General features: G+C 34.3%; 1 pseudogene; it reads right to left on the minus strand.

Annotated features, from left to right (window-relative positions):
* Positions 1–143: 143 nt before the first annotated feature.
* LOC102892641 lies at positions 144–22,914 on the minus strand (annotated as a pseudogene).
* Between the last annotated feature and the right edge of the window lie 1,732 nt (positions 22,915–24,646).

Raw genomic sequence — 24,646 nt, forward strand, 5'->3', positions numbered from 1 at the left:
CCCTTTTGATAAACCCAATTAATCATTCAAGTAGAGTACTCTGCAGGTTATTTGAAAAGAGTCAAATTTTTTCAAAAAGAAAGCCTCTTTTGGACAAACTGTGGGAAGCCATTTTTTTTTTTTAACAGACTTAATTAACTTTATTTCTCTTGCATAAAACTATGTGGTGGCCACTGCTGGAGCCTGGGTCCTCTGCACAGAAACTCTAGTGTGGGTCTTTACAAGATGGTCAGTGAATTCCTGATAAAGAGACTTAGTGAACATGGTCTCTTTCCAAAGGTCACGGTTGAGATAGCTGTAGGTCTTACAGATGGCATCAAATGTGGCCTTGGCAAAGTTGCCCAGGGTGGCAGTGCAGCCCCTGGCTGAGGTGTAGTAGTCGTCGATACCAGCCATCATCAACAGCTTCTTGGGCACAGGGGCCGAGACAATGCCATTGCCTCTCAGGAAGGGAATGAGGTGCACCAGCACAGAGCCACAGCGGCCAGTAACCTTGCAAGGGATGGTGTAGGGCTTGCTGATCTTGTCCCCCCAGTAGCCTCACCACACAGGGACAATGGAGAGCTTGGTCAGGTTGATAGCCCCACGGATGACAGTGGCTACCTCCTTGGAGCACTTGACACCCAAACTGACATGTCTATTGTAGTCTCCGATGGCAACAAATGCCTTGAACCGGGTCCTCTGGCTCTTTGATTTTCGGAGCTGTTTATTTCCTTCTTAGACATAAGCAGGAATTTTTTATACATGGTTTAATAGAATTCAAAGGCTTTCTTATATCTTATTTTTATCTATTATTTTGAATCTATAAATATAACAGATTGAAAACTCATTTAAAGGAAAAACTAGATTTATATGTCTCATGAGAATTTCACATTCTTTTTGCACTCTGGGGAGACATTGAATGTGAAAATGAGCTATTGACACTGAATGGAACCAACATATATGGTATAGAGTATAAAAGTTCCAGAAAGGACATTATCTTTTCATCATAGTAAGTACAAATCTTTGGTTAAATGTTTTTGAAAATACAGAGGTTGAAATGTAATTACGCATATTTCAAACCTTGTCACTTTAGTTTGGCTTGATGAAATAGTATATATATGAAGTATGCCCTTGTTCAAATTCTGAGTCTGATACAAACTAACTGGGTGATCTGGACAAGTTACTAAAACTTTCTGTGCCTTTTTTCTCCCTGTAAATAAATTTCTGATGATTAATACATATAAAGTATTTAGCACAGTATAAGTGATCCATAATTATCAGCTATTATTATTAATACAGGGAACAGGGCATGGCTGTTGAATGAAAGTGATTTTAATACACTATTACTAACATTTATGCAATCGAAAAGGGCGTATGCTTTTAAATCAGTCACTTTATAAAGCTATTTAATTACTTGGGAAATGCTGCCTTTACTCAAAATAATTTTGGAAAAGTTATTTTGTTTTATAACTATTTGAAAAGCCACTTTAAGAGTCTTAAAATCATACTGTGCTTTTTTACAAAGTAGTAATACCCTATTGTATTACTCAACTCATTCACAGGACTTTGCTATAAATAACTTTGAGATGTTTACAAAAATCTAACCATTTGGCAAAGGAGAAAAATTTCTATCATTGGAAATAATCAAAACAAGATTCTGAAAACACAGATGATTACAGAATATATTTTGCACAATGGCATTATTACTGAGTTTAGTGTCTGATACTCTAAGAATTTCTAAAGGTAAATTTCTATCTATTTGGTCATGTAAGTTTTATAAATATTATACTTTATTATATAGTTGACTTACATGTTTTATATATATACTGTTTTATTAGTGTTATATTGTATTTTATTACTATAAATATAAGTGATTAAGGCATGATTGGTACCAACCAAAATCAATGTTAGGAGAATCAAGTCTTGGGCATGCTTGAGCTCGCTCATCAGGCTCTGACGCACGCAGAGTGGTCCAGAAAGCTGGACCAAGTGCTAGAGATTATTTTCTATTTTGCCTATGAGAGCAAAAATGTGCAGAAAAATCATAGCCCCTTCTAGACACTGACATTTTCCTACACACTGGAGAATGAGATTCTCTTCTGGATATCTACATAAGGGTTTCCTCGTCTTTAATCTCTTAAGCACAAGTTGGATAGTCAAGAAGTGGCCTTTGTTTTCACATCTTTTTTTAGTAATAAGGTCTTAGGGAAGAGATCTATTGGACAGAAACACAAGAATTGTCTCCCATCTTGCAAGCAAGGCACTGATCATTTTTGTTCCAGATTATCTCTTCAAGAGTATTTGTGTAGTAATAATAGAATTAGTGCCTCTATTCAGAGGAAAGGGCAGGTTTACTAGAGTCTTAGACGATACAGTGTCTTCTTCCAGAACAAAAGGTAGACATGCTTTCTGTCCAGTATAATAAAGATAATGCATCCCTTTGGAGCAAAGGGTAGGCACGCTAACTATTATAAAATATTTCAGTTTCCTAAACTTAGAATTCTCCTATTATGTCACCCTTTAGGTGTTAGCTATCTTCATATTGCCCATGGGAATTGGGACTCAGAAGTAGTGCAAATAAATAAATAAATAAATAAATAAATAAATCGGAAGTATTGCAAAAAAATAAATAAATAAATAATGATACGCTGGCTACTGCTATTGCTATGAATAATAAACAAACCTTTATCTTTGATTCATGAGTCTCATGTCTTGTACTAGAATCCTTGAAACTGTGGCAAGATAATTTGTTAGCAGACAAATAGGGTAAAGCCTCAGACCCTTCACAGTTCTTAAAAAGAACCCAGAAATTAAAGAGAATACTAAGCAAATAGGATAGTCAAGAACACTGGCTACTGCTGTTGCTATGAATAATAAAGAATCCTTTATCTTTGATTCATGAGTCTCATGTCTTGTACTAGAATCCTTGAAACTGTGGCAAGATAATTTGTTAGCAGACAAATAGGGTAAAGCCTCAGACCCTTCACAGTTCTTAAAAAGAACCCAGAAATTAAAGAGAATACTAAGCAAATAGGATAGTCAAGAGCAGTGCTGTGCAACAGAAATATAATTTGGGCCACATATATAAGTTTAAATTTCATGTAGTCACATTAAAAATTTAAAAGAAATAGGTGAAGTGATTATCAGGTGGTGGGGGGAGGGGGGTAGATGGGGTAAAAGGGATCAAATATGTAGTGACAGAAAGAAATCTAATTATGGGCAATGAACACACAATGCAATATATATATGCCTTACTGTTGAATTGTACACTTGAAACTTACTGGATTTCATTAGCCAATGTCACCATAATATAAAAATTAAAATAATATAAAAAGTAAATATAAAAAATAAAAGAAATAGGTGAAATTCATCTTAATATTTTATTTAACCTAGCATATCCAAGTCTTATTTTATATAGTAATCAATGTAAAAATTGAGATATTTTACGTTCTTTTTCCATATAAGGCTCTGAAATCTAGTGTATGTTTATAGCCACAGAATATCTCAATTCAGATTAGCTACATTTCAAAAGTTCAATAGCCACATATGGCTACACATACAGTATTGGAAAACATCTGTCTTAGAGAATGAGACACAATTAGAGCAAGATGATCCAAGAATGTTCCATGGATGTGAATAAGGGTTCCAAGGAAAAAAAAAAAGGCATGTTCACATAAATTCAAAAAGTGCTGAATTATGTAAAGTTGATTTGATTTGTTTTTTAAAGACTCCTCAGAGCCTTTGATACTTTAAAATATTGAGTTTGCCTAATTTATTTTGCTGAAAAAAGTTTTTCTTTCAGAGCATTTTGTGGGGTTAGTGTTCTGTGTAATACACTTGGGAACTGCTGACACAGATTGGGTTTTCTAGGACAGCCATGATTCCAAATACTTTGTCTTGTTTTCCTCCTAAACGTAATGTGTTATGACTTGAAAATTTTAATCACCCAAATTCACTGCTCTACTAAGTTCTCTTCATTCTGTTGCGTTCCCACTTTAGCCCTCATGGCTTTCCCCTCTCCAGACCATCCCACACACCACTATCCAATTAATTGTTTCAGTCACAGGTTTGACTCCTTTCATGTCTCTCCATTTTTTCCTAAATATACATGTATTATTTCTTAGAGCTGCCGTAACAAAGTACCACAAACTGAGGGGCTTAAACAACAGAAATTTTTAATTCACAGTTCTGGAGACTGAAAGTCTGAGAGTAAGATGTCTGCAGGTTTGGTTGTTCTGGGGGCTGTGAGGAAGAATCTGTTCCATGCCTCTCATCTAGCTCCTGGTGGCTTGCTGGCAATCTTCGGTGTTCCTTGGCTTGTGCAAGCATTATCCTGGTCTCTGCCCTTTATCTTCACATGATGTTCTTCCTGTGTATGGGTCTGTATTCAAATTCCCCCTTTTTATAAGGATACCAGACCTACTGGATTAGGGGCTCACCCCTAATATAACTTCATCTTAACTAATTACATCTGCAAAGACCCTATTTTCAAGTAAAGTCATATTCTGAGGTACTAGGGCATTAGGACTTCAACATATAAATTTGAGGGAGACACAATTCAAGCCATGATAATATGAAACAAATGCACTTAGAAAATATTTATGAGTGTTGACTATATGCCAGATGCCATACTCTCTATCCCAACCTGCAGTTTCAGCCCTATTTCCCATGTTGCCCTACAAATACTTTAGACTACATTCAAACTCACTATTTCCTTTAAAAGTTGTATTTTCTCATTGTATTAGTTTCCAACTGCTGTTGGAACAAATTTTCTCTTAGAAGCCTAAAAACACAAATTTATTATCTTATAGTTCTGGAGGTGAGAAATCAGAAATGAGTCTTACAGGCTAAATCAAGGTGTTAGCAGAATTGCCTTCCTTGGAGAAAATCTGTTTTCTTGCCTTTTTCAGCTTCTGGAGGCCCAGCATTCCATGGTCAAAGCCCCTTCCTCCATCTTCAAGGCTAGTAACATAGCAGCTTTAAGAATCAATCAATCTCTCTCTCTCTCTCTCTCTCTCTCTCTCTCTCTCTCTCTCTGTCTCTCTCTGTCTCTCTCTGTCTCTCTCTCTCTCTGTCTCTCTCTCTCTCACCAATGCTTCTGTCATCCCATGTCCTTCTATAACTCTGACCCTTCTGCAACCCTTTTTTAAGAACCCTTGTAATTACATTAGGACCAACCAGGGTAATCTCCCTATTCTAAGATCCTTAATCACACCTGTAAAGTCCAGTTTGCCATGGAAGGTAACCTATTCACAGGTTTCAGGGACTAGGACCTGGGCATCTTTGGGAGACTATCGTTCTGTGTTCTGCACCCATGTTATTGTCTCTCCCTGAAATATCACCTTATCATCACCTTCTTTTGAAACCTGACTCATTTTTTAAGGTCAAAGTCAAAGACACCTCTTTTTGAAAAGATTTTTCCAATTCTCTAGTTTATGCTCTCCTCTTCCATTGAACTCCTCTACTTTATGGTATGAGTTTTTTTCTGCTCTTGTCTTATCTCTCCTACTGGCAGCTATCTCTAGAAGGCAGGAAACATTTATTACTCATTTGTGGATCCCTAAGCTCTCTCTCAGTTGTTTATAATTATTGATAGTAGGTCCCAATTTTTTTTTTAATTTATTGATTGGTTATAAATAAGGCTGTTAGGTCTGAATGGGTCAGGTTGGATTCCCTTGACAGCCAAGGTGCAATCCTGAGCAATGTGTTCAATTTCAACTTACTTCAACTATTTCACCATTGTCTATCTTTTATCAAAAGGTAATAGATGCAGATATGGAACATGAGCTTTAGTATCAGACTGACTACATGCTGTTCAATTCCATTTGTATAAAATTTTAAAAAAGACAAAACTGTGGTGACAGAATCAGATCACAGGTTGCTAGAGGGAGCTGGACGGGTTTGCCTTCAAAGGGACATGAGGGAATTTCCTGGGTGATAGAATGTTCTAGATTATGATTGTAATGATAGTTACAATACTGTAAGGATGCGTCAAAACTCATCAAATTTTGAAATACATTATATGTAAATTATACTTCATAAAGTAAATTTAAAAATATTGAGCAAGTTAAGGAAAGTAGGGACAAAGAAAAGTGAAAGTCTAGATCAAAGTGACAGAGGGGAACAGATCAGGAAAAATCCAGAAAAAAAGTCCTTATTGAAAAAATAAAAAAAGAAAGAAAAAGAAAGGCGGAAGAAGGAAAAACTGGGGAAATAAAATTTTTTTTCTGAACTCCACCTATTCTTAAAGTTCAGAAAAATAAACTCACATGAACAAGCAAACTTCTAGGTGCAAAAACCTGTACTGGGTGCCAAAGTAACAAAAGGAAAATAATAACAAATAATATCAAATGAACAAGACACTATCTTTTTTGCTCAGTCGTTTAAGTTCAGCAAAATCAGCAGACAGAAGACAATGACATAAGAAAAATTAAAATGGAAAATAGCATAGTCAGTTGGAATCATTGAAAACAATAAAATGCAAAGGAATTAGCAGGATAGGTTTCCTGCAGAGATGTGTTGAGAGCCAGATTTTTGGAAGTTGTGATTGATTGCTTTGGTAGAAGCTATATTCCAGCTAGGAAAAAATATCATGAGCAAAGACTTGGAATCGGGAAATAGTAAACATGAAAAGTGTTATTAATTTTCTTATTACCATATATTTCTTAGCATAATCTTGAAATGACACTTAAATTCAACACGAGTCACTGTTCTTCCCTGAAAACTTCCCTGTCATCTCGTCCCAAATGGAATGCTCTAATTTTGTGGAAATGTTTCCTTCTGTGCCTCATGAATTAGCATCCTGCTTTGTTTTCCAGCTGTTTAATGTGCTCAACTACAGCATTACTGGGTACGGGAATTGCGCATACATCCTGTTCCCAAAAATAACTGCCATATTTCATGGCACAGAGTAAGCACTAAGTAAGGTAAAATTTGATTAATAAAATCTAAACCTTACGTCCAAAAAAAAGTAATAACATATTATTCCTTCAGCAAAAATGTTTCACTTCAAGAAGAGTTTATCCTATAGTAAATCATCAGAATGGCGTTGCTATTGTACTTTTCCCCATAAGAAAATCGTCCTTTTCTCTCTATTTCCCCTCTCCCCTCACTTCTCTCCTTTCTCCCCAAGGACTAAAAATTCGCTTATTGAAGGCATTTTCTTAGTACAAGCATGGAATATAGGATTATTAAGAAAAAGACCGCTTTTGTACATATACGGGGATGGGGAGAGGATCTGAAGATGAAAAGTTTGGGCCTTTTCCTCTTATCCCTTCTGCTAATCTCCCTTGAAGGGATAAAATGTATCTGTGAAGTGAACCCAGCTGAACTGTAAACCCTGTTGTGGTCCCTACAGGTGGTTGCAAAATAAACCCCCTCTATCCATGTTTAGCGGTCATTGATTTTGCTATCATGCTAGGGCTTTATAAGTCGAACTTTCTTTAATCTTGAAATCCATGGAGCAAAAGTGTGTCCAAGTGAGTCTAACTATTGCTAACCTCATTAGTTTTGATGTTTCTGTTTGATCTGACTTTCCTTTTATATCATTATTTATTCTCATTTATTTGATACTAGTTTCCTAGGAGTTATTGGCTTTAAAAGATCTGTTGGAACAACTTTGAATAACATTTAATGATGCTGTTTTCTGGAGTCATATTACCAAACTACTGGCTCGTTCCTTTGGATTAGACCAATTAAGTTGCAATATAATAGGGTTATTCTACTCATGTATTTTCCCACTTCTGTCTCAATCATTTCTGTTTCCAAATGATTTACCAGGGTTTATTTGCCAGTCCTCACATGAGTGCACAGGGGAACACATACAGATATTTTTCTCAACAAGGAATTTTCTACATTTCACATATAATTCAGGGAAATTTTATTCTCAATTTTGTTTAGATTTTAACAATACATTAACAATAGTATTGTTAAATACTACTATTTAACAATACTACTCCTACAAGTACAATTAGTAAATGGTATTCTAAGGACTCCATAATCATGCAAATCACAGGTCCAATCTGCCTTCGAGTCAAAAGCAAGATGTTTTTCTTTATTATAGCCCTTTTTTGTGTGACTCTGAAACAAGATCATTAGTTATCATTTGGGAATAACTCTATTTCATCACCCAACTATCTAGAAATATATACCCAATATTAGACAGATATATGAAAACATGTCTTTCAGACATATGGTATTACATAGACCCCACTTTGCTTGTCCTACAATAACATGTATTTCTTGGGACTATATGACATTACTAAAGTATTAATATGGTTAAATGAGAAAACCATAGAAACAGGTTTGGAAAATAATGTTTATTTTGAATTTTTGGAAGCAAAGAAAATAGACTAACTGTCTCTAAATGTTCTCTTCACAGTTAATGAGGAATGATTTCAGTGTTTCTGTATCCATGCAACTGAGCTTAGCACGGCAGAATCAGCAATACATACTGACAAAAAAATATTTTATTCAAACATGTAGTTCGAAGCATTTTTTCCAGCATCTTCATGAAAATAGGAAGAAGTTCTACCTTGATTCCACAGAACAAAAAAAAAAATTTTGATAATCGAGTGCCATGTCTTAAGATTCTCTATTCTAGCTTCATCATTCTGAATGTCAAATGTTAAAAGGAACTTAGAAATCCTTTCTCTTCTAATTCGCACATCTCTTTTAAAGATAGAAACTGAGGCCCAAGGAGGTTCAGTCACAAACAGCTATGTCAAGACAAAGCCATGGTTAAAACTAGATTCTGGCTTCTAATTCATTGCTGTTTTCTCTGACTCTGCCCTATCATTCATGCAATATCTGCTCCTTGTCTGTAGACCATCTTACAATAGTAGAAAACTAAACCAATTTATCTGGAAGAGATATTTAAGGAGCCCCATCCTATCACTATAAACTCAAAGCCTTTTTTCAAAGAAACTTTTTTAGCAGTTTTTGATATAATGGAGGCAATGAAATGCAAAGTCATAGTTTCCAGCCTTGGTCACATTACTTATTAGCTGTTTGACTTCAAGGCATTGTTTTAACTCTATGAACCTCAGTTATTTATTCGTAAAATGAGGTGAAAAGTTTGATCTCTTCCTTCCTATTGATAGTTAATAATTGCTACATGCATTGAGCCACTCATGTGCCAGCCATTATGATGAGCACTTTACATGCAACATTATTTCATTTTTGTACAAATGCTGTTTGTGTGGAAGATAAAGCTTCCTCGCACAAGGATGATTTGAAGATGAATTGATATAATATATGTGATGCAGGTATGAAGCTTAGTATGTGAGTGTTTCTCTTTATCTTCCTTCATTCTGAATAATTTACTTATAACTTTGTTTGACTTTACTCAATCAACAAACATTGAACATTTGCTGGGTACTCATTCCTGTGATGGGTACTATATAAATGTTACCTGAGTAATGGTTCTTGATCTCAAGAATTGATATATAATTGATAATATGGGGTTAGAATATGAACCAATTAAAGAACAAATTGGTACAAAAATGTAAGGTAATGATTATAGTTAATATATATTTAATAATTACTATTCGAGGCATTGTTCTCATCTCTTTATGTATTTCAACTTATCTCCACAACACCCCTATGAGGTAGGTACTATTATTATGACCATTTTACAGAGGGGAGACAGAAAGGTTAATTAAATTATGCAAGGTCATCCAGCCAGTAAGTAAAGAGCCAAGATTCAAATCCAAGTTGTGGCCCCAGACACCTTGAATTTAACTACCACACTTGACATTGAAAATGCTATTACAGGTGAGACAAAGAAGAAATCAGGCTACAGCAGCTGAAAAGAAATTCACAATGAAACTTGAATGAATCTTTCAATGCCTAGAATATTAAGTGAACTAAGAGCAAAAGTTAGGATGTTTCATGCAAGAGGAATAGCATGAAGACAAGATCAGAATGCCCAGGGTGATCAGTATTCATATTCCTCCATTGACAGTGATAATAAAAATATTTCTGGGTGCTAATTATATGCCAGGAACTTTGCTAAGTGCTTAACATGAATAATTTCATTTCATTTGTACAATACTTATATAGAAGTAGGCATTCTTAGTTTCCCAGTTGTCATGAAGAAATCAAAGTTCACAGTGGTGAAGAAACTTCTTTAGGGTTAGAACTGAGACACAAACTCTTAATCGTTTTATTATATTCCAAGAAAATGGGCTTACTAAGTGGTTTATTAGCCATTAAACAGGACATATAGTCCTCAGAAAAAGATAATCACAATCATATCATCTTCACCTACTTTCATCTAGCTTGGAAAACAAGCCAATGCAATAAGAACTTAAATCGCAGAACATGCACAGACCCAGACTGTCTCCATACAGAGATAATTCTAAGGAAAAATGTCAACTTGAAGAGTACTCAGAAAGTATTAACTGTCCTGAAAGATATATACTCAACCACTGAAGTCACAACCTTACAAAAATTACAGCAGTGAGTCATTTCAGTTTGGATCCGATTCAGTCATACAATCTTAATTGCCCGATCTTAAGAAAACATTGTTCTGACAGAGAAGGAAGCATTTCAAAAGAGACCATATATTTTCCTTGACACAACTCAAATATCTTCTGGAGCATACGAGTGGCAGAAATGTTTTAAAATTTTGCCAAAGTGCTTGCAGAGAGTCCTAAAATCACCTCATTCAAAATGTTCTTATTCTCTCTTCCTTCAGTTCTCATTTACTCTGCAAATTAATTATTAAAAAATTAATATGTAATTCCTCACAAAGTGCTTTGGGTATATAGATTCAGTCTCAATAGATGATAAGATCCTTGAAGATATAGACTATGGATTCTAGTCATTTGAACACAAAAGAACACTTCCTTAAGGGGCCTATATACAGTTAATTATGAACCACCTTCATAAAATTGTCCATGTTCTTGGTCAGCTACAAAATTAGTCCTTCACTGGGTAGATATAACTGAAAATGGAATATGTTTGAGTCATTTTGGATTTAGACAAGGTAGGAAGGGTTTTAACTGGGTTATAAAAGTTCTCATTTGACTGATTGCCTTGCTTAAGGTGTGAAAACAGACAAAAATGGTTCTAAATTTGAAAACTTATGCAATGGCAGTGTATGTCCCACAACCACATTGCACAATTGTCATAAACCTGTTTTCAAGCAAGAAAAGAAAATAAAAATAAGAAACCACTTTGTAGTTACCTTTTGTAAATCCTCAGTCATCCATTCACCCATAGGAAGAGAAAAATAAGAAAAGTTTGCTATAGAGATTATTAATATTTTCTTTTTTTCTTTTGAATTTTGATTAAGTGCAAATTGTCATACTTAAAGTAAAACATGAGTTCATCTCTTCTCCCTCCAAGAATTAAACACATTTGTTTCTGTTCTCAAAAAAGAATTAGAATTCAACTTTATAAATAACAACCCAGAGAATTAAATGCTTTTTTATATATAGCTTATGAGATTTTATTTTGAACTCACATGAGGTGCTTCCTTTGTATTGTTTCTCATTACTCCAAAGGTGTATGTATTATCCTCACAGTTGAATTAGAAATTCTTGAAACTATTTCTTCTTTCAAGGGAGAGAATTGCACACAAAATATGCGATTGTCTTGCGCACAAAAATAAGCAACTCTGCAATTGCTTGTTAAGAAAAGGAGGAATTAGCATACTTATTAGCACAAGAAACATTTGGCAACTCCTGTGCATGATTGGGCCTTTTCTGCCTAGACATACTTCTAGCCATTTCTTCTCAAGTGTCTTTGCATCTTTCCTGGGGCTCTTCTCAGAAAGGGGGCTAGGGTCCCTACTGATTGTTGTGGCACGATCAATTCTAAGACCCACGAGCCAATTGAGATGAATTATGAGCCTTTATTAGCCAGCCAGCGACTGACTCTCTACCAGGCAGGGTTCAAGGAGATCAGCCTCGAGCTCCCAAAAGAGGTAGCGTATGAAGCCTAGCCACACCCTAGTTAACATCAAACAAGCAAGCAGATTACAGAAGCAGAAATTGGCCGTTAGCATATCTTTGCCCAGAACCACACCCTTAACACTGATCCTAGAATCCACAAACAAATCTGGGAGTGCCAGCTGCCCCCTGGGCCTGGGAATTCCCAGTGTAAGCTTGAGAGGTGGGGGTAGTTCAGGACCCAATTTCTTAACACTAAGTAGCATCTACCTTTCTCCTTTGATTCTCCTCCAAACCAGGAAATTAGTCTATAGGATGGGAAGCCTTACCTGATCTGTCTCAAGTTCTTCGAAGTCTCTTGCTTATACTTGGAGCCTTCTGTTTCCTCCAAGGTCAAGACTTTTGGAACTCAGAAAATTCCTTGTCTGTTTTTTCCTAACCCATCTTTTTCTTGAGGCATTAAACCCAGACTAGCCTTGTGCTATCTGAATTGGAGATGGAGTGAAAAGGAAAAAGAATTATCAGCAGAGAATTACTGTGAGGGTGTGTTTGGTGGGAAAAAGAAAGTTCTTGTGAATAAGGTGAAATAATTACCTGAATTGGATAGAGAGTCACATTAATGAGATTAGAACAAGGAGGTGACATTAAAGGGGATCTAAGAAAATCCTGAGATGTGCCCACGAGTACCACCCAAGGGACACCCCTTGATCACCTGACTGGAGGCCAGAGGTGCTCGTATTCCTGGGTCTCATGGAACTGTAACAATCAGGGACACAGTTCTTGGCCAGCTACCACCCCTACAGCATAGAGCAGACGTCAGACTGAAACGCACCCTAGTCTTTTCATGAAAGAAGTTCATTTGCCTGTCCTGTAGCTTCTGCCTGAGGGACAGGTTTACCCTTCTTTAAATCCTTAATCTCCCTATTGATAGATGATCTATATCTCTTTCATACTTCTTTAATATGTTATTTCTCCCTTTATTATGTAAGAATCATATTCATGTGTTTTCAACTATTTAGGTCCTTGATTATCTCCTTTTAAACTATGAACTCATCAAAGGGGGGCATATCTTGCATTTGTCTTTCTAATCCTTTGCAGCACCTTAAACATAATATGAATCAGTAATTTTCTATTGATTTGAACTGTTGGGTGATTACTAGAGTATATCTGACAGCTTCAATGTATAACAGAAGGTAAAGGAAATAACATTTTTAAACAACTATAAAACTGTTTTGATATACTTGTTAAAATGACTTTTTCTCTGAAGATTTTCAAAGAAAAATATTGATATAAATGGGTGTGAAAATGATTTGTGATAACACACATTTCGAACAATTGATATTTCTAGATTACGATTATTTTTCTTCTCAAAGATAATTGAGGCTTTTGAGTTTCCATAGGATAATAGCAGTCACATAAATTTTAATCACTTTTACACATACAACTTTCTAAAAACCACACAGATCAACAAGGAAAGCAAATAAAATCATCCATAGCCCTTATGCCTACTGCATAATTAGAGGACAAAAGTACTACGAATTTCTTCAGTTTACCTATAAGCAAGGAATTAATATCAGAGACCAGCAGGCTTTGTTCTGGAGCCCATAGCTGGACTAAAATTGCAGGGCCTGTAGGACTGAGAAGTCAGTCCAGCGGAGTTGGGATTGTAGTCTGGCTAGAGAACGGGCAACACCAAGGACACACATGGGCAGAGTCCTTCCCTCAAGGAGAATACCCAGAGTCGGCTGAGACCTAGTGGATCAGAGCCCTGGCTGCTGGTCTGTTAAAAGAAAGGGGTTAAAAGTGTACAGGAGCAGAGGGGGCACTCTTGGGAAGGCGGTGCTTCTAGGGAAAAGGAAGGAATCTTCAAGAGGTGGTCCTTGGAGGCTCTGGGAAGAGAGGAAGAAAGCAACTGAGATAAGGGTTCTAATGAAATAAAAGGGTATCAAAAAACAGGAGAGAAATAACCCCTCATCACCTTCCCCCCAAAATAATCATCTTTTATTAAAGAAATGGCCCTTTCTTGATGCAATAGAAAAAAGTCCTTTTGAACTAGGAAACCAAGGAAGCCCCTGTTACCCACTCCCTCACCTGTATAAGATTGCCTGCTCAAGACAGCACAGGTAAATCTAACACATAATGAGCAAAAGTATCCTGGTGTCAAAAAATAAGCCTGAAAATGAGAATTAAAACTACTGCTAAGAAGAAAAGTTTTTAAAAATTTCCAGGAAAAACCACAGTCATAATTGGACAAGCAGTCTAAAAAAATCAGTAAGGATGTTGAACAAACAATATGATTCAGCAATTTTGACATAAATGGAACACTATATCCAGTGACTGTAGAGTATACATCTTTGCAAGACATAGGGAATATTTGTAAAAATTATCATATACTGGGCCATAAAAAAATAAAATTAAAAGGCCAAGAAATATAAAAATACTATACTACAATAATACTCCAACATAAATTAAATATGATCAATCATGACCTGGTAGATACAAAAGAATATAACAAACCAGAAATTCAAAAATTCGAGATAAAAATAAGCAAGGTGTGCAGGTATGTGAAGCCCATCCACCTGCTGAGGACCAGGAGTGCAAAAAGACCACTCAGCGCATCATAAGTAGATGGTATGTCTACAGCTGCCGCTTTATTTCCTTGCGTACACTGAGAAGACAACACATAGACCCCCTAGCCCTTCACCTTATCCGGGTTTACTTTGATCTGGCACTTGCTCATCATGGTGACACAATCCCACTGAGCCTGTAGCTGATCACTTTATATTTATATTCTCCTGTAATACAATATAGCTTAGAATTTTGACACATATATAATTTAAAAGTTTAAGCCTTCAGAAAACTTAATACCATTTATGGTATCCACTGTGTTTTTTAAATATGTATATAATTACTTTAAACAGAATGACCTTTATTTTTGGTCTCCTCCTAATAGTAAGACCAAAATTTTTCTATTCTTTTTTGTTCTGTGCTTTAGAAAGAGTTGTGGTAGAGATTCCTCTTCTTGTTTATGGTAATAAATATAGCTGATTGGATATCTGTTAAATTGTGCCACAAAATATGATCCTAAAACTGCCATACTTTAAAAAGCCTGGTTATTATAATGTAATGTATTCTCTTGAAAGAGTCACTGTGCTATTGGAGAGGTTCAGAGGTTACTGTAAGAATACTGAACTGCACAATATATTTCATATTATAATATGTATTAGTTTATAGGTCACTTTTCAAAATTATAATAATTTTCCATGTCATCATTAAATATATATACATGTTTATGCATACATAATATGTTGTTTTAAATGTATTACATGTTTTTATATTTTTAATTTTATTTTATTATTAATTTCAAGTATACAGTACATTGGTTAGACATTTATATAGTTTATAAAACAATCCCCCTAATTTCTCTTTCTCTTCTCTGGCTCTCCACCTAGCCATTATATTAATGCTAACTGCATTCCTTATACTGTGCTCCCCATCTCCGTGACCATCTATCAACTACTAATTTGTACTTCTTTAATCCTTCACTCCATTCTCCCAGTTCCCTAACCCCCCTGCCCTCTGTCCATGACCAGATTGTCCTCTATATTTGTGAGTCTGTTTTTGATTAGTTTGTTCTTTTTGTTCCTTAGATTCCGTATATAAGTGAAATCTTATGTTATTTATCTTTCTCTGTCTGACTTCTTCTACTCAACATAACCTCTAGGTCCATCCATGTCATTGCAAATAGTAGGATTTCATTTTTTTAATGGCGGAGTAACATTCCATTGTATATATGAACCATAATTTCTTTATCCAATTGTCTGTTGATGGACATTTAAGTTGCTTCCATATCTTGGTTATTATAAATTGTGCTGCCATGAACATAGGGGTGCATAGGTCTTTACAAATTATTGTTTTGATTTTCTTTGGATAAATACCCAGAAGTGCAATTGCTGTATCAAAAAGTATATTCATTTTCAATTTTTGAGAAACCTCCAGACTGTTTTCCATAGTGGCTGTACCAATTTGCAATCCCACCAACAGTGTATGAGAGTTCCCTTTTCTCTACATCCTTGCCAACACTTGTTGTTCTTTGATTTATTGATGATAGCCATTTTGACAAGTGTGAGGTGATATCTCATGGTGGTTTTAATTTGCATTTCTCTGATGATTAGTAACTTTGAGCATCTTTTCATATGTTTCTTGTTCATCTGTTTTTCCTCTTTGGAGAAATATCTGTTCAGGTGTTCTGCCCATTTTTTAATTGAATTGTTTGGTTTTTTGTTGTTGAGTTGTACAAGTTCTTTATGTATTTAGATATTAACCTCTCATCAGATGCATCATAAGCAAATATCTTCTCCCATTTAGTCAGTTGTCTTTTTGTTTTATTGATGGTTTCCTTTGCTGTAGAAAAACTTTTTAGTTTGATGTAGTCCCATTTGTTTAATTTTTTTCTTTTATTTCCCTTGTCTGAGGAGATATATCCAAAAAGAAATTACTGTTAGCAATATCAGAGCGTTTACTGCCTATGTTTTCTTCTAGAAGTTTTATGGTTGCAGGTATTACATGTTTTTAAACAACTATAACCACATTTGTGAGAGTATGTACTTTGCTGTTAAAAACATATTTTCTTTTGGCAACAATATGCATATTGATTTTTAAATGAATTTATGTGGTAAAAAATATCCCTTATTTAGACTTTTTATTTAATTTATAAAATTTGAACAAAACTGATATGTATCTATCTAGTTTTATTACATTACAAAAGGTATGTGTTATTTTAGCACACAGGTATACTAAAGACCATAAATCTCTATAAATCAATTATAGAAATAACATGCATACTCTACAGAGACACTGGTAGATAGTAAGATAAGGTAAATTTGGCAAATTCATGACACTTTTAAAAAATTAATGACTTACTTTGAAACTCATTTTGAAATTCTCTTAAGAAATTTTAAAAATCATGATCTTTCTATTTGGATAGAATTTTTCAGATTCAATTTATTTTAACATGAAACAAAATACCCAAATAAAGAGTAAAACGGGTCATTTATTCTGAAGTATAATTGTTATGTTTAATATATTTTTATCCAGATATTTATTATTTTATATAGAGACAAGTCTAATTGATCTAGGACGGGTTTTTTTCTCACTTGATTAAAGTACGAACCCCTTTTAATGAAAAGCTTCCTAGGCCCCTAGTATAGACAAAATTGTTTTATTATTATATTGTAATATTATAAACTTGTCATAAAAGTTTTAGGCTTAAAGATCTTATAGAACTATAAATTAAAACACATTTTAATTAAATAGAAAACTATACAAGCAATATAATTCATATTAACAATATATGATGGGATGTTACAATTAAAGTTTTTAATGAGGTATCAAAATAGAATGATATCAGATACCAAATTTTTCAAATGGAATCTTTAAAACTGGTATTATCCATTATAAGCCTCCTCATTCTATTCAAGAATATAAGAGAGTCAGTTGAGAGAGTTCGTGAAGAGACTTGAGTGTGGTAGAGCAGGATTCCTGAATAATGTGTCAATATTGATTACAAATAAACCTCAGATTCTAAAATAACCCTTTACAACAGTTGAAATCACATTTAAACACATTTATATATTTTCTGTATATACTTTCTAAATTTAGTAATAATTGTTTTAGTGCATACAACTTTATGTACAGCATTCACCCCCATATGGCATCTCCTTCAGTTATATTACAACATTGTCAGTTCAAATTTAGTAAGCTAATCATAAGATGATGCTATTAAATTGCTAAAATCTCACCTAATTTGTAGAATTTTTCATTTTAATAGGTTTTGGAATGTATTAATTCTACAATTGGGGGCAATTAAACTAAGGAAATGAAAAGAAGCCACTTCCAAATAATACCATTAATTTTTTTTAAATGGCATATCAAGTAAACAAAAGCCACACTGATTCAGATTGTTAAATAACAAAAAATGCTATTGCTGATTGATTAGTTTACAGACACTAGTAATTATAAATAGTTAAAAACATGAGTTAGAATCCCTGAAGAGATGTGTTTGAAAGAATATTTTTGTTCTGCAAAGATGGATCAAAAACTACTGGAGATAAAGTATCAAAGTCGTGAATGAACACTTGAGCAAATAAAGTTGTGTAAACACTGGGTGAATTTGTGCACTGATGATGTAGTTGCAATGACAAGAAAATTTTACATCAGGAGCTAAAAACCCTGAGGCTTAAATAATGTATTTGTGACTCACAGAGAACTTCTCAGATGTAAAAGTTTGCCTGGAGATCAAATTCCACATGGAATGTTACCAAAAAAGGGGGAATCTAATAAATCCAAAAGTTTACAGCCCCATCTGATTTCAACTTTAAGTGACGAATGGAATCAGATACCTCTCTGCTGTCTCAAGCTAAAGCACTTTGGCTGTCCAGAAGAGGAGTTTTTCAAAAGTTTATGAGCTAAAATAAAATATATATTTAACTTAAGAATGACTCTCACCTTATAGACATATGAAAGAGTACTCATAGGTTTGAAAAAATAATACATTTAACTGATATTTTTGAGCACCTGAATGAACATAAGCAAAAAATTGCCATGAGTCTAAAATTTTGAAGAATTTTTGGATAATGAGATTAAAAGTTTCTCTACTGATATTGAGTTACTAAGATAACTGAATCCTAAAGAAGTATTATAAAGTATAATAGAATGACATCATCATAAATCTGAAATAATTGATATAAAAGTGTTTAGTTGGATTGCATTCCAATGGAAATTTCAACAGCGAAAGAAAAAGAAGTACAAAGAATGATTGTACCCTTAATATTCAATAAAGAAATTGAATCACTCCAAATCCAGCTAATGATGAAAAAGTAGTTTTCATTGAGAGAAAAAGCAATATTCTCTTCTGCCATTTATGATAACCTATTTGGTTTTTTTTCCCCCTCAAAAGACATTAAGAGACCTTCATTGAAATACTTAATCAGAAATATCATGTAGCCATTTCAAAACTAGAAGTTGATATTCAAAATTTACTTCATGGAAATGAGCTCAAGTTTTCACAATATTTAAAAACATCATTTAGAAGTTTTATACAAATTAGGCAGTTACTGTTTTCCTAATTCCATCTGTCTTAAAATAATGTCCTTAAGTCCCTTCCAGTTTACCCCAGCAGTCCACATAAGCATTATTCATTTCTATGTGTGCCATTACATAAAAAGATTGAGAGGCATTGCTTTCACGAAAGCTGCTTCCATGTCTGAGTTCCAATACCTCTCTCCGATCATCACCAAAGTGGTGCTGCTCTCTCTTTCACTTGATAAGCATTCCCTGCAGCTGAAGAACATCACAAACTGGCCCTCGATATAACCTGGAGAGAGCTAAAATCACTTTTGTTAGGCAGAGTGAAGGGCTGAGTTTGGAAAGTAACCATTGCCGCACTTACTGTAGGAAAAAAGAGAATATGAGGGTTTTTTTCCCCTCACAGGATAGATGTGGAACACACAGGAGAAGGAGCAGAACTGAAGGTCTCTTAAATCATGGTCAGGGGGACCAACTGAGAGGGCAAGGCCACTCCAGCAATAAGAGTCTGTATAGAGCAGAACTTTGTCCACCAAAGGCAAATGAGAGGCATCACCCCAAGTAAAGAGAGACCTGACAGGAGGCCTAAAGAGTCCTGGGAGAACCAAGAAGATCATGTTAAACTTCTGCCAGCCTCCAAGATCCCCAAAGCCAGTTTCTGACAGAAGGCCACCAGACAAGTAAGAACTTTCCTGAACCTTTTTTCGTCTTCCTTTCTCATATCAATCCTAAAGCCACTAGAAAGCTGGAGGGAAAGGGGAAGAGAAGGAGTAAAGAACCTACTCTCTCCTCCTGCCCCTTGCAGGCTTTCACATCTGCAATCTGTAGTTCATTTCAACTAGAAAATATGTGTGGTATATGTTGACTTGAGGCCTTACTTATTACTTAAGTATTGGATAATGAAGTCCATAAGAACACACCTAACATCATACACAGTGATACAAAGCTAAAAATATTTTCCTTAAAATCAAGAACAAGATGAGGATGTCCACTCTCACCACATTTATTCAACACAGTATTGGAAGTCCTAGGTATAACAATCAGACAAGAAAAAAATGAAAGGCATCCATATTGAAAAGGAAGAAGTAAAACTATCATTATTTGCACATGACATGAAATTGTAGAGAACCCTAAAGATTCCACCAAAACTATTAGAACTGATAAATGAATTCAGTAAAGTAGCAGGATACAAAATTAACATTTAAAAATTAGTTGCATTTTTATACACCAACGATGAACTATCAAAAAGAGAAATTAAGAAAACAATGCCATTTGCAAAAAAAATTACATCAAAAAATTTCTAAGAATAAATGTAACCAAGGAAGTAAAAGACCTGTACACGGAAAATTATAAGATATTGAAGAAAGAAAAAGGAGAAGATACAAATAAATGGAAGCATGTACTGTGCTCGTAGATAGGAAGAATTAACATCATTAAAATGTCCATACTATAAATTCAGTGCAATCTATAATTCAGTGGTATCCCTATCAAAATACCTACGGCATTTTTCACAGAACTAGAACTAATAATCCTAAAATTTATATGGAACCACAAAAGACCACAAATAGCGACAGCAATCTTGAAAAAGAACAAACTATCCTACAAGGCTACATTAATCAAACCAGCATAGTACTGACATAAATACAGACACATAAATCAGTGGAACAGAATAGAGAGCCCAGAAATAAATCTACACAATTTGGTCAATTAATCTATGACAAAGGAGGCAAGAATATACAATGAGATAAAGACGATCTATTAATAATATTGGGAAAACTGGATAGATAACAAAACTACACTCCTTTCTTACACCATATACAAGAATAAACTTAAAATGGACTAAAGACTTAAATGTAAGACCTAAAACCACGAAACTCCTAGAAGAAAACATAGGCAGCAAACTCTGACACAGCTCTTAATAATATTTTTTCTGATATATCTCCTCAGGCAAGAGAAACAAACAAATAAACAAAAACAAATGGGACTACATCAAACTAAAAAATTTTTGCATAGCAAAAGAAACCATCAATAAAACAAAAAACAACCTAATGAATGGGATAAGATATTTGCCAATAATACATTGATAAGGGGTTAAAATCCAAAATTTATAAAGGACACATACAACTCAACTTAAAAAAACAAACAACCCAATTTAAAAATAGGCGGAGGACCCAAATAGATATTTCTCCAAAGAGGACATACAGATGGCCAATAGATAGGTGAAAAGGTGTTCAACATCACTAATCATAGGAGAATGCAAATTAAAACCACAATGAGATATCGCCTCCCATCTGTCATAATGGCTCTTATCAATAAATCAACAAACAAGAAGTGTTGGCAAAGGTGTGAAGAAAAGAGAACCCTTGTGCAGTGTCGGTGAGATTGTAAATTGGTGCAGCCACTATGGAAAACAGTATAAAAGTTCCTTAAAAAATTAAAAGTAGAACTACCTGATGACCTAGCAATTCCACTTCTGGATATTTATCCAAAACACTAATTTGAAAAGATATATACATCCCTAGGCCATTTCAAATACAAAATTAAGACTGTTTTTGCAACTTAAAGTGGCTAGAGAACTTTTATTATCTTTGAGTAAGTGGGTGGAATATGATATGCTATGAGGCTTGCCCTGGTCTCATGCATCATCTCATAGAAGGGAATGTCCATCCCCACCAAATATATTTTAAGAAACAATGGAAGACAAAAATATAATTTATTTGCTTCTCAAGAGTTTCACTTGTTCAGTGTATCAATTTTCAAATATTAATTTAATGTAATAAATGCAGTTTGCTGAAAACAAACCAACAATATTGAAGTTAGTAACAGACTATCCCTCTTGGCCATTTCTAGATTCAATATGTATTTGCATTTTAACTTTATGAAGCCAATACAGAGGACACTTGTTCACAAAAGTAGAATATGCAAAATTGTCTTTAAAAATATCAAGGCTTTTATTGGCTATCTCAGAATAATCTCGCTTCATACACATTACCCAGCCAACTTTCACTCTTCAAATGTCAATTTTAATTCATTTTCTCTTAATAGTAACATATATCCATTTAGTTCATTTTCAAATAGGTTTGTTGTGTTATTAAAATCTGTATTAAATTTTTTCTAATCAAATTGTTACTGAAATCACAATAAGAATACTTGTTCATTACTTGCTATTAACTATAAGCTACTCGAGTACATCAGCTCCTAATATGCACATGGTACAAATTCCTATAATATGAGAATTCCTATATGCCTTTCGAATTTGGCATAACTGACAGTTCTGACCTTGTGCTGACTCAGTTCTCTCTACGCTTGCCTCTGATTTAACTATCACAAGCCTTTGTTTTTACAGCAAGCCTTAAAATCCTTCGGCCTTTTCTGAGCATAAATAAAACCAAACTACCAATGAAACCTCATGAGAGTGTTCAGTTATATAGTAGTCATTTAAAAGATCCAGAATGTGTGCGTGTGTATACATATCCATATTATACATATGTATATATGTATGTATGTACATTAGATTAATCTATGGCCCCCATGTCCCCATTTTGAAAAATATTCCTTATTAGAAAAATATTTCATACTGGGAAGAAGAGAATTGAGAATATTATAATCTAGAATCAGTTCTCGCAAATCACCTAACCTCTCTGTATCTCATTTTCTCTATCTATACAATGGGTGAAACGATATACATTCTACCCTACCGAGATTATCAAGAATAGAGATGCCTTGAAATGAAATGACATAAAAATTCAAAGAATATTTTTGCTAATTTTAAAGTAGTAATGCAAGCTATATTAACTGATGTCTAAGATTTTGTCAAGAATCAGATTCTGGTTTTCTTTTATGTTCTATCACATGAAGCAAGACTCTTATTCAATTCAATCTAAAATAATTAGAGTCATTTGAAGAGATGAAAATTTTTACCTGGTTCATCATCTTGTTTCAAAGACATCTTGAATAGGCAGCAAATATAGCTTATTCCTGGAACTACTCTATTAGTCCACTAAAATTTCTATGGATGAGCACTTTTTTTTCCTTTCAACTGCATAAAAACTGCTAAGGTGTTTCATCTCCAACTGGAAATTTAAGAAAATTATCTGAGTAGGATGCATTTTTCTGCATTTAAATCAAAAAGCTTCAGATTCAGTTATTCTATGTAAGAGCAAAGAGATGATCTTTGTTGTTGCTTCAAATTCTACAACTCTATTTGATTATATTTGTCCAGAAGATCATTTTATGTGTTCATAGTCTTATAATATTTGGTCAACTCCATTCTTTTGAGTTGTGAAGATTAAAGATTTATACATTATCTTATCTTGTCCTATTCACAGTTAAGTCTTATGAAATTTCACTCCAAAGCTTCCAAAAAGGAAAAGAGAAATATGAACTTCATTCTAAAACAAAGAGGAAAATTATCCTATCTACTTTTGATTAATATATTAAAATTTATTTTAAGCTAAGCAGAAATTTGATGTTTTCATCACAGTATAACAGAAAAGAGATTTGTCATTTTGCTCATAATTCTTTTACTTTGAACATCAGTGATATTTTTAAAATATATACAGATAGTAGATTATGAATTAATTATATTTGTGCTATTCGTAAAGAGGAAAACATACTTTCTCTCAATGGCCTAGGGAAATTTTCAGTGGTAATGTGGTTATAATAGAGCAAAAAAAATGCCAGATTGTTTGATCTATTAGAGAAAAACTCCGTTGGGCTTCCGTGAAGGTATTTGTGGTTATGGGAAATAATATAGAAAAAACTTTGAAAGATGAGCATAAATCATGAAGAGTTGTTTTAAAAATATTCCCTTTATCCTCTTCCCACACTTTAAAGAAAACTTTTCTGTCTTCAAGGTCTCCTGAGCTAGGTCATATACCCATAAATTTCTAAGTTATTCTTTTGATAAGAATATTCTCTCCAGAATCTCCCTTCTGGATCCTGTCATTTAATATATTGGGGTTTTGACTTTGCTTTTGTAAAATATCATAAAAATATTTTTTGATATTTTAACTCTGGATAACATGTACCGAAGATGAGAACATAAGATTTAATTATCTCCTGGCCATTAACTAGCTGGGTGGCCTCAGAACTCAGTCTCCCCATCTGTCAAGTACAATTATTAATACCTTATCTTCATAAAGCCAGGCAGCTGTGCCACACTGCCTCCAAACTTCTAACTTTGTAACTTTAAGTTATTTCTACCTCTAGTTTCTCTGTGATCCTAAGATATTTCCTGACTACATTAAATTGGTAATGCCAACTTTTGATGGGCACATTTACCATGCACTTTCTTTTTTGAGGAGAAGGATTAATCTTTTTTCTGGTATAAACCCTTCCATAGTCTCCTTTCTGTTAGATCTCAGCCACAGTGTTTTCCAAGAAAAGTTCTTTTATCATAGGACTGGATGAGCCAGACATAGAGAACGTGAAATAGATCACCGTTTATTTTCTAGCTGGGCTGATACTCCACAAAGCACCTTGCCGTGCTTTTCATTCACTCAGATGACCACTGTGTCATTCTGGTCTTCCATTCAAATTAATGCATTGTTCCTAAGAAGTTTTTATACCTGAAAGTTTCTGAATTGCTGAGACTTTATCTGAGCTCTCTAGGCCTATGGTGATAAGCCCTTCTCTACCACTCTCCCTCTCTCCATCTCTCCTTCTCTCCCTCCCTCTTC

Source organism: Pteropus alecto, unplaced genomic scaffold (genome assembly GCF_000325575.1).
Source record: "Pteropus alecto unplaced genomic scaffold, ASM32557v1 scaffold76, whole genome shotgun sequence".
Classification (NCBI taxonomy): domain Eukaryota; kingdom Metazoa; phylum Chordata; class Mammalia; order Chiroptera; family Pteropodidae; genus Pteropus; species Pteropus alecto.